The sequence below is a fragment of the Schistocerca serialis genome, chromosome 9, assembly GCF_023864345.2.
Source record: "Schistocerca serialis cubense isolate TAMUIC-IGC-003099 chromosome 9, iqSchSeri2.2, whole genome shotgun sequence".
In the NCBI taxonomy this organism is placed as follows: Eukaryota; Metazoa; Arthropoda; class Insecta; order Orthoptera; family Acrididae; genus Schistocerca; species Schistocerca serialis.
The window spans coordinates 489,625,226-489,637,895 of record NC_064646.1 but is presented as its reverse complement, the minus strand read 5'-3'; positions in this window follow the sequence as shown (position 1 = coordinate 489,637,895).

Here is a 12,670-nt window from a genome sequence, read left to right as displayed (position 1 = left end):
TCTTGACTTTCGAAGGTCGTTCGACTCATATCCGCACTGTCGCTTGCTCCAAAAGCTGCACGCTTACGCTCTATCCGATGACACATGCGGTTGGTTAGAAAGTTTTTTAACAGACAGGAAGCAGTATGTGGTCCTGAATGGGGTGACTTCAACATAAACAAGCGTAACTTCAGGTGTGCCGCAGGACAGCGTAAGAGGTCCTCTGCTTTTTACGATTTACATAAACGATCTGGTTGATGGTATTGACAGCGGCATTAGACTGTTTGCCGATGATGCTGTAGTCTAGAGGAAAGTAGAATCACACGAAAGTTGTGAACAAATCAATGATGATTTGTAGAAAATAAATGCGTGGTGTAATGACTGGCAGTTATCTCTCAATATTAGTAAGTGTAACCTACTGCATATAACAAGGCGAAAATCCCCATTAATGTACGAGTACAAAATAAACGCCCAGTCTTTGGAAGCGGTATCATCCGTCAAGTATCTGGGTGTGACTATTCGGAATGATCTCAAATGGAGTGATCAGATTACACAACTAACGGGAAAGGCAACCTCTAGATTGTGATTTGTTGGTAGAATCCTGAAGCGATGCAGTCCATCAACAAAGGAAATTCTTACAATACGTTATTTCGTCCAGTCTTAGAGTATTGTTCGTCTGTATGGGACTCTTACCAGTTGGGTCTCATTCAAGAGATTGAGAAGGTCCAAAGAAGAGCGGTAAGATTCATGACTGGTACATTTAGCCATCGCGAGAGCGTTACAAATCTCATAGAAAGTTCGAAGTGCTATATACTTGCAGATAGACGAGGCGCTAAACGGAAGGGTCTGCTCACTAAATTCCGAAATCCGATCTTCGTCGAGTATGTAGAGCACATATTATTACCACCAACTTTCAAATTGCGCAATGACCACCATTCAAACATAAAGGAAATTAGAGCTCGTACTGAGGCGTTCAGACAGTCGTTTTTCCCTCGTGCGACCCGTGAGTGGAACAGACGGGGGGAAATCTGACTTTGGCGCGAATTGCGACGTCCACCACACACCGCTTAGTGAGTAGCGGAGTATTTATGTAGATGTAGAAATTATAGGGATCAATATCAACATCTCCTTTCAGCTGAGTAACTCGTTCAAAATCGAGAAAAGCGTCATAAACTTTCAAACAATTATCTGGTGTTTCTAAATCCCATGTTTCTTGAGGAAATATTTCGTTTCTTCTGGTTTTAAAATAATGATTGCACAGCTTCACGAGATCATGCAGTGATTAATCAGCCAATTTGGTAATGTTTTCGATTAGTTGAAACACAACAAAAATAAAGTAAGGCATATAAAATTCTATTGAGTCGTACCAATTCGTGAGATAAAGCTCGCAATTTGTCTTGTTAACTAAACTAGCAATATCCACAATTTGTGGTTCATAGAAAGATGAAGTTTTACAATTTTTGAGTATATTTTCTTGCTATTCAAGCTCAGAATTTGGTTCATATTTAACAACGCGTACACAAATTTCTGTAGAGTCTATTGCAATTTTACCTTCTTTTGGACCTGTATCTTAATATTTCAACTGCAGCGTCATTGCAGTCATCCCTTCTACGAAGAGCAACTCCAGCACTGGAAGAGCAGAAAGGCGAGAGGGCTAGGGCATTTAACAGAGGAGCAGGGGTTAATTAATTGATCACTTTAATTAATTAGTTAATCAAACTGATAGAGTGGGAAGGGGCTCTTTGAATAACTCAGGCTTGAAAGTGCGCATTTACTGGAGATGAGGAGGGGAGAGTGTTGGTGGTTTCCAGAGGGGTGGGGGAGGGGAGGGGTAGGGGAGAGATGGTGAGTTTCCCCAAAAGACAGATTATTCCCAGGGGGTCATACTGTAAATCAACCCCCAGGGAGAGGGTCATAAGGTAATCAGTTCAGCTCCTAATTGTATGTAACCCACACTAACAGAATGAGCCAGAATTTGAGTTGTTCCCCTACTTATGTGTGGCCGCTCTGCAGAAGTGAAGCATCTAGTGATGAAAATGATTTCCTTCCTTCTCCACGTAGAATAACACGCCTTTGATCCAACGATTGTTCTTTTTCTGGACAGATCGTACCGCCGAATAGCCAAGTCAAATGCACTGACATCGATGCAAACGAACCCAAGCAGTGCATTTTCTTCTTCGAGATGGTCTGAAGAATATTCTGGATTTCCGAAGCCAGCTGCATGAACGACATAAGGCCATTGTGTACGACCCAAAATACCAACAATATTTTTCTAATTTCCTGAGAAGAGCGTTAAGAGATCCGCTGCCCATCTCGTGCGTCATTTTCTTAGTGAAGAGCGCCCAGTGGATGGTATTTTAAAGTTAAAAAACAGTGTATTTTGTCGCCTTTGAGTTGTTTCATTTTCAAAGTATTTTGATTCTTCTCTTACTTTTTAGTTAAGAGGAAAAATACGAAGACGTGCCAGGGTACGATATGAAATGCGACGGGATCGGCGAGGGTGGCCACAAAGGTGGACAGAGCTCATTATTGTTTTGTACTGAAAGAAGCAATTTGAGTCTACTATTTGTTACACCATTTACGTTATTACCACTTGATATCATCTCCTTTCCTTAATCCTTAATTATGATAATTTTTTTTAAAAAATGTTGAAACAGTGTACAGATACGTATTTAAGTTTTCAAGAAATATTTTGTTCATCTTTTATTTGCGAACAAGAAAAAAAGAAAAAAGTATTTAGCGAGGCTGATTGCCGTGGAGGGGACCCCTTCGACGTTAAGAAAGGACTGCGGGGACACCAGACACACATCTACCAAGGGGCTAGGATTCGAATGCTCGTCAGGTTCGATTTCTTTATTTTTTTAGGTGCCCATTCCCTAGTTCTCTTCGTTCATAAGCTTAACATTATTTCGTCACCCGACAATAGCCTATCACACGATATTGTGGTCCGTTAAATTGCATGCATGTGTAAACTAAGCACCCTCTCGGGTTCATGTAAGGCGGCTTCCCTGTGAAGTACACAAACGGTGAATGCGTTGATGTCCTTTTCATGCTAGTTGCATCCAATAACCAAATTGCTGCTGCTGGCCATTTGTGTGCTGCACGGTACCCTCAAAGTCGCCAAGCCGGTAAGAATGTTTTTCGTCGCCTGGACCAACGCCTTCAGGAAACCGGTAATCTTCGTCCACAACTAATGGACTGAGGTCGTCCAAGGACTAGACATACTCAATAAACAGAGGAGGCGATTCGTGAAACCGTTCCCCAGTTACTTGTGTGAAGTGCCCACGATATTGCAGTTCCATATACTTCAAAGACTGGTCCTTGAATCGCTGCAAGATGAAAAACTGTATCAATATCGTTATAAATTAACTCATTACTGATGGCCAGAAGACTCCATTCGACGAATACAGTTTTGTGAATGGCTTTTGCACCAACTGCGAGATAATGAACATTTGATAAATAATGTGATTAGACTGAAGAACCTAGCTTCACTCATGAAGGTATCTTCAGCCTTCACAACAGCCATTATTGATCGGAACACAATCGATAGATTACATTCGAACGTGGCTTTCAGGCAAGCTGTGGCAAAGATCTGTGAGTTGGAATGGTGGAAGGAATGCTTTCGGGCCATTACCTATTGCCAGAAAAGTTGTATGGGCCCTTGCATCATATGTTTGTTTGCAATAGTTTGCTTAACGCATTAGAAAACGATCCACTTCGTGTTCGATGACAGCTACGGATTGAGCATGATGGTGCACCGCCACACATTGGAATGGATGTACGTAACTATTTAAATGAAGCGTTTCCAGGGAAATGGATTGGTCATGGACATTCAATGTTCTGGCCTCCACGTTCCCCGGACCATAATCCAGTATATTTTTATTTGTGGAGACACGTAAGGGAAAAAGGTTCTAATATACCACACGTGGATGTATACGACCTAGAAGCTGGCGTGGCATGCCGCTTCGGCGATGGAGGATACAGCGATGTTGCAGGGTCCAGCAAAGTGTAAGCGCCGGCCGGGAGGGTTCTAGGTGCTACAGTCTGGAACCGCGCGACCGCTACGGTCGCAGGTTGGAATCCTGCCTCGGGCATGGATGTGTGTGATGTCCTTAGCTTAGTTAGGTTTAAGTAGTTCTAAGTTATAGGGGACTGATGACCTCAGAAGTCCCATAGTGCTCAGAGCCATTTGAACCATTTTTTTGAAAGTGTAAGCCAGCGAGTGGCGAAGTGTTTGTCAATGCAAGGTGGTCGGTTTGAACATATTCTCTAAAGTTAATGTTGCTCTTACGTGTATGCACTGGCTTTGTGACGATAAGGCTTGACGTCAAACGTGCAGATCTGTATTACTATGCGTAGCACAATGTGCAGTACAGTGTAGCCGACCAATTGCGTTCTTTGTGCCTTACTGGATTGAGACGATGTTACTGTATTCGCTATTTCTGTTGGCTTTATTTGTCTTGAGGACGATACAATGTGGTCGTTTAAGGCTTTAAAAAGTTCATGTTACGTCTTAACGTTTAAATAAAGGTAATAGTAACAGGAAGAAATACACGAGATATCGCATTGTGGAGGTGTAAACCGGGTACAGTATGATGCTCCTGGAAAAAAAAAAAAAAAAAAAAAAACGGAAGTTTGGTGTGAACGCGACTCAGTCATCGGTGAGCCTGTAGACAGGTTTCCCACATTTCCTCGTCTCACTGAGCTAATGATGGTACATCTCCCGTATAACGCAGGGTTTAAGTATGGTCCACTACCTGCCCGTTTCCATAACTTACAGCTGTTTTCCTTAGAATTTAGAACAAATTTCAGCCTTTTACATTGTCGAAGACATTTTATGCGTCGACAAATGCTATAAATTTTTCCTGATTTGTCTACAATCTTGATTTTCATCCGCAAAGTCAGAACCGCCTAGTCGTCATGTAACAGATCCTAAATACTTTTAGTAGGTATATCACTGTAGAAGATAAAATTCTGTTTACTAGGTCTACTCTTATTCCAAGTCGTTTGTTTCCGTGAGCTTGTCTGCACCCCGGACTCCGGCCCTTTTATTAAGAAGTGACAGAGCGTTTAGGTATAAACAGTAAAACAGCGATTCTTTAGGGAATCGAACTTTAAGTAATAAAGAAGCTTCAGGCATCTGACAGCGAATGAGCTAATGTGTTAAAATATTTGACGTTAAGCGTGTATCGAGAAAAAGGTTTGAAATTATGTTCGAAATCGCTAAGTGTTCTCATTTTAAAATACTGTATGATTATAGTCGGGATAATATGCGCGCCAGTAATTGCGTTGTCTCAAGAGATTTTTCTGTAATACTTGCCTTTGTCTTAAACTCTTAATGTAAGATTATACCTCCTACTGAGTAGGTACTGACAGCATTTTAAATTTCTTAATTCAGGCAATAATTATATGAAATATGGACAATCAACTTTTTGTGGCCCCTTGAAACCGCCAGATAGGCAACCAGCAACTGCGAACGTGCGCGACGGACCCACGAACCGTGTTAACCTGTTAGTACAGACGGTCCTATGCAGAGTAGCGTTGCGGGGCTGTCGCGTTATCCTCAGGTGTGCGGCACAGAGGCGCCCGCTCGGAGTTTTGTGGAGGACCGTACCGTATCTCTGGCACCGACCCAACAGCCAGCCGGTCGCCTGTTCACAAACTGTTCTCCCTTATCGTCGGCCACGACAACGGCGTGCGTCACGTAGGCGTCTTATGACCTTGTAGCATCAACGTCAGCGCCTAGGTAGGAGGGACTAGCCTGAAGAAGGCAATGTGCTCGCTGTGCTATGACTTCACAAATGGAAATACTACAAGCATCGGATATCCGTCATCAGAAGTAGTTCAGTTGTTTCTCGAAGCGCGTAATACATGTAAAAATTTATCAGTGTCACATCTCACACTGCACGAAGAAGTTTTCGAAAAGAAACTGCCAGACTTCAGTTGCAAGTACATAGGCCACATATATGTCCCATACTTTTCAAACACGTTTTACCCACGGCCAACAGTGTTTAGTGTGGTAAATTTTAAAACAGCTGCCAACCACTAAATCGGAGACGTTTTTAGAATATAGTATTTCATTAAAAGTTTCGACCATTTTCTTCTTCATCAGGTGCTGAATTGCATTTACAAAGCGAGCTATTAATCGGCTGTTGCGTGCTATCACGATGCTTTACAGTGAAAAGAATTTTAAACTAATTACAACAGCTGAAAAAGGCATGCAATACTATGAAAGCTCAATCTACACCGTTAACGCACGCTAAACAACAATGTTTATGGGTCAAAACTGTGACACTTTCACTACATGAATTTGAGGCATACAGGGCCCTCCATAAGTTTGGAAACACCAATCGATTATGGGTAATGAAAACAAGTACATTAGAAAATAAATTTTATTTCTTTTTTCTAAATGTTAATTAAACTCAACCAGTACATAGGTAAATGTAACTATTAAATTTTAGATTCCTCAGGATAGGTACTCTTTGCTTCGATCACTGTCTTGCATATTCTCGGTAGGTGATGGGTCAATTTTGCCAGAGTTTCACTTGGAATTAGTAACCATTCTTGCTGCAGGACCTCCCACCAGTATTCGGATCCTCCAGTGCAACCCATCCCACAGCAGCTCGATTGGGTTACTGGGGAGGCCATTCAATTTTCTTCAAAATTTTCTGAACCTCTAGAGGTCTCACATGGTTCTTACACAAGAGCGACGTTTGTTTTGACTCGTTGTCTTGCTGCAAGACACACACTTTCCCAATCAGACGGAAACTGGATTTTTGGGCATGTCACTGGAAAATGGCTTAATAATCCATTTGGTTCATTTTTTCAATCACTTTCATCAAATATCCGACTTCATTCCCTCCAAAAGATCCCCATACCGTCACAGAACCACCTCTGTGATTCACAGTTGGAATTATGCACTGAGCAGTCAAGTGTTCGTGGGATCAACGGCATACAAATTGAGAGCGTTTACTTCCAAATATTTCGAACTGGCATTCATCAGTGAATAAGACTCTTTCCCAACCAACTACTGTCCAATGTTACTTTGTCGCAACGCGATTAAGCCTTTTCTTTTTATTAACAGGGCGCAACAGTCGTTTTCTTGCTGTTACATAATCAAGGAGCTTATTTTCCGCCAGCCACCGTCTCATCTTTCTCGTCACTACCAATTAGTTCTCCTTGCATGCTGATGTTTTGTTGGGTGCTCCTGAGCGAAGGCGATCATCATAGGAGCCTGTATCTCGACGCCGGTGTATGGTCTTGACAACTTTGCTGGTGGAAATCTTCAGTTTATTTGATATTTGTCGGACACTATTACCTTCTTGCCGCAAAGTTATTATCTTTACCCGTGAATAATGAGGAATCTGTCACCTTGGGACCATTTTCATTTCCTTTCGATCCGCGTACTAATTTTTTCCGCAGCGTGTCCTACCTTCATACAGATGGAACTGCAGCTGAACGTAAATGTAAACAATGTACCTATACACACTCGTGCCTTCCACCGGATCTACCTCGCGTTTTTAGCGTTACCCCTTGGTGAGGTACAGTCAACATTCAAAACTGAGCCATACCAATAAGCATGTGTATGTACAGTAATTATCTGTACAATACTGTGTCATTACTAATCGTTATTTGAGCACACTATTCAGTATTCTAACCAATAATTTACAAATAATACTCTCATATTGCACCGTTTTAATACATAGAAGGGTGTTTACAAACTTATGAAGGGGACAGTGTGTTTACGCTGTAATTTTTAATTTCCTATCATCCTTTCTTTGGGTCTGTATACAGAATATTCCTGTACTGAAACAGTTTTTTCACTGGGAAGCACCTTGGCACACAAAGTGCGTTATCCGATTAATAGTTCACCCTGTCAGTGTAAGACAACAATCTAAAACGGCAACGGCAAAAAACCGTAAAATGTTTTTAAAAACTTATCATTGCAATGCTCGTTGTGCTCGTTGACTTTGCAGACAATCTACTTTGAAACTATCAATCGAGATTTTTATAACAAGCAGGCAAAAGTATACAGCCAAGTACAATAAATTTCAGTTAACAAATCGAAATTATTTACAATATATGTTCTAAACGTAATCATATCATCTTAGAATTTCGTTTACAATATCAGTCATGTGCGGTATAGGCATACTTTAATCAGTGCTTACATGAGATTTTTACAGCATATTTTGTTGTTACTGAGAACTATATCACATATTGTATGCCGATTTATATTATGATTTGAATTATACTTCATTGCACAGAAAATCATATAGGCTACAGAAACACTATACTGTTGTAAATGTTTTGAGCTACCTTTTTAATACTTGTTTAATTAGTAATAACTCTTAAGTCTGAAGTATGTTATTCTATGGTATACATCCATCTCAATATGGTTTTGCATAGAACTTCGCAGTGCTGTGCTTCGACTAGCTATAGCCATACCATTTGCTTTGTCGTGTTTGTGTGGTGTTTCTGTATCTTGAATACCAGACACACACCTCAGAGTTATCCAGCGTAGGAGTTCCAATAGTTACATACTAGGTAAAGTAAACACCGTAATCGCCGTCCTAGATTTTCTTCTCCCTTTTTATATTCACTACCATTTTTACTGAACTTTTCTGTGATTTTAGAAGTCTGTTTGTGACTGTTTTACACGTGTCTCGCCACTAAAATGTACCATACTTTAATATAGAATGAATTAGTGCAGAGTACATCATTTTCATAATTTTTATGTCTTTTATAATTCTGAGTCTATGGAAGACATATGTTTCAGTTGAGTTTTCCTCTTATGTATTGTATGTGCTTACCCCAGTTTATATTTACATTCGTAGCATCGCAAAGAATTTTATACCTGTGGAGTATTTCTGCGATGTAGAGTGTATATTTATTCGAATATAATTTAAACAAAATATTTTGGGTTATGTTATTATGTAAATTTTTCTGTTGTATCGTATATTTTCCAGAATTTCTAGTTACAGATCTTTTGTATCATTATTCATGAATAGCAGAATATTAACATGTGGATGTGGATGTGCGTAAGTAACAATTAACGATGTGTCGAATGTGATTTGTGTGTAGTATGAATGTTAGTGGGTCAAGTACGGATAACTGTGAGACAGAGAAGGTAGGTTATTTTCCCTTCGTTCCTCTCTAGTGCGTTTTTCTGAGTCCATAGCTTAGTTATTGTTTATGACTGTTGTAATACCTATCAGATCATATGAATTTAGGTGACCTGTCAACATCCTTATCCTTGCACAACTATACAGAAAATTAATACTGAAGTGATCACATATAAATAATTTGTGATAGTTCCTACAAAGTGAATCAAGAACCCTTTCTAGCCTGAGCAGAAATGCTCTGAAGTCAGAGTTAGGGGACCTGTAAACAACAACAATTAGAAGTTTAGTTTCACCAAATTCAACTGCCCCTGCAGAACATTCAAATATCTCTTCAATACAATGCCATGATCCGTCTACGGACTCAAACAGAATACTGTTTTTTACGTACATGGCCACTCCCCCACTGCGTAAAGAACGCCTTGGGAAACAGCCAGCTAATTTGTGTCCCGGTAAAGAAAGTCTCTGAACTGTCAAGTTTTTTAAGTGGTTCTCTGATAAATCAATGATGTCAGAGTCAACGTCTATAAGCAGTTCACCAAGTCTTATATTTTTATGAAATATGCTAATTTCTTCTCTACTTGGTTACCTGACCTCCTCTGAAGGTGCTTCCTTTGTTAGAGGGACTTCCTTTAAGCAGATATACCTATCAGCTGACTTGGAATTTTTCCATGAGTGATCCCACGACCACCCATTACCCTGTCACCTATAAACTTTGCCAGCCTCCATTGTTTAGGTGCAGTCCACGCCTAGTGAAATCCGATCAACTGGCACCACTGCAATGTGACCCATGCCTTCCACCATCAGTGCCTTCTCCAACCACATGTCAACACGCCTAACAGCAGCATTAAGATGAGATCGGTCATGACGCCGAAACAGTTGTTCGAAGATCACATTAGTGCCACCAGTTTGAGTAACTGTATTTACCAGGTCACCACTTACATCATAGTCGCCGTCCCTATCAAGCCTGTTCTCTGCTCCACCCACAATCAGTGCCTGATCTTCTCTCCTAAAATTGCTACATAACTCCCCTATGCTGCCAGTCACCTGAGCCAGCCCTGGACTAGGCTTCACAATGCTGGTGACCTGGTTGTCACTCCCCAACACTTCCTGCAACTGCTGGCCCACGTCTTTACCATGCGTACTACCTAACAGCAGAACCTTCTTCTTTCTGTTGGGCTTTGCAACACATTTAGGCTCCCTAACTGCTGAGGACTGCTGCATGTTTCCTACACCTACAGCTGCAAGAGGCTCCTCTCCACTCAACTCTGACGTTTCGTCAAATATATTGGTTACACGCAAAGTACAACGGTCTGAATACCTCCTCTTCCTAACTGCCTTCTTCCCAATTGCCAGTTCCCATTCCCCAGCACCCTTCACCCTCCTCAACCTATCTAGTTCCTCCTTTGCGTCTTGTAACTGCACTTGAAGAGCACAGGTCTGCTCCTTTATCAACTTATTTCTGCTACAAATTCTGCACTTCCAGGAGAGGCTGTCACTAGAATGCCCACTGGCTTCACTACTGCCCTACTCTCAATGAAAATTCTTTGAACAAATCTCACACCATTATCCACTACTCACAAATCTACAACAAAGAGCACACTTCTCACTCGTTAACAGTTACTGAAAAAACTATACGTCTACGTTGCCTAAGTTCAATTACAAGAGTAGAGCTATTTAAAGGACTAACAATAGTGGTCTCGAAATTTTCTCTCTACTAAGAAAGCAACTACTTTTATTAATACTACTAAACCACAACCTTTCCGATACCATCAAAATTTCACACAATTTCTTAGCTAAATGCATAAAATTCAAGAGGCCACTGGACCACTCAACGAAATTAAATACAGTGAACGAAAATTTTATTGAAATATTTCACTACAAATGATAAGAACCGTCAGCTAAATACTACCATACGAAATTTACTATACGACTTCAACGAACAAACAACTATAAAAAACACAGTGGGCGAAAGTTTTCGAAAGTTTATTAAATCGTTATTTCGTCAGAAAAAGCACGACACACCGTTGACAACTACTAAATTTAATAACTGAATAAAAGTGAAAAACCAACTTTGTCAGTACTCAGCTTTAGATCCGCTACAACTGCTACCGCACGCCGCGAAACTGGGAACCGTCTGCTTGCAGCAAGACGAAGATTCCAAGATGCTACTCCAGGCGGCTGTAAAATGAATGTGTGCAACGGAATGTACTGAACACCAAAATTAAGATTTGGCCTTGTCTGACTACCTCCTGAAGCAGATCTTAGGATCTCTTAATGGTGATATTATCTCCTCCTTCTTGCTCTTGAACATATAACTCACAACATAAATATAAATGAATAAGGGAACTAGTAACTACAAAATGATAAATGCTGTCTCTGCTTATACATTCATTGTAGATTAAAACCCTTTTATGTATTGAAAATGTTTATGTATCAATTTCCAATAGACATAAAGAGATGCAAATGAGTTTTCTAACTAATATGATTGATCAATTGCCAAAATCTTTACTTTTTTTATGACTACCCGATCTAATATAAATAATGCGAGATGACTGATATCATCTACGTACCGAACACTAGAAGACACTACTTTCAAAGATGATCTACAGTGGTATGCAACATCATGGGAAATAAAATTTAGATGATCACAGCTATTTAGCTTTATAGCCCTAATAATCCGAAACAATTAGCGATATCACCATTTGTACTGCGTCCGGTGCGTCAGAGTGACAGTTCTCATACACGTCTGTGCCGATTGAAGAACTTCAGCCACAAAATATTAAAATAACCTCATTCAAACACTAGGATGGCAGAAGACGGTCCTCTAACTAGTATAATCTAATACTTTCTTTCTCCACTCTGTGTTCTACAGACGAGAAACGCGAACTCCCAGCCACAAGTACGGAGCTCAGGTAACGTCTAAACATGAGTATTGGCAGAAGAAGTGCTCTGAGTCAATAAATGCTGCGTACACGACTCCCTACCCGGAGGCGAAGTCCAGTTCGCAACAGTACCGTGCCTAACCGTTCTAACTATAAAGTCACCTGAGAGCAAAGACAGAAAGTCAGTCTATACCAACAGAGCTGATACTGAGCAACCGTCAGACACGGGTGCTCAAAACGGAAAACCTCTTTCTCTCCACCGCTGGCTTCCAAGCAAAGTTCGGCTCCCCTCCCTCGTAACTACAGAAGGCGAATCATATTCTCGAAACCGCGGAATATTCTCCCTCTTTACGGATTCTTCCGAATGCACACCAACAATATTTTAGTCTTCTGTCGTCCAGCGGGGAAAGTTGAAATACCTATACCCATTAATTAGGAATTCATACAATGGTACGCTTCTCAGAGTAAAAATCCCCCGAAATAACCCATCCTGCATGATTTCCAAGGTAACACTTCCTCGTTCCTCTCTGCTGCGTCCAAGATTTTCAGAGTTTCTGATGTATTATCCGGTTATCCTTCCAGTCCCGCTATAACACTGGCTGGCCGCCGCTGTATTATGCTACAGCGCTCAGGTCCCCCGACTGTCTGTCTTGGGTTACTTCCTATGATAAGCAGGACCAACACACC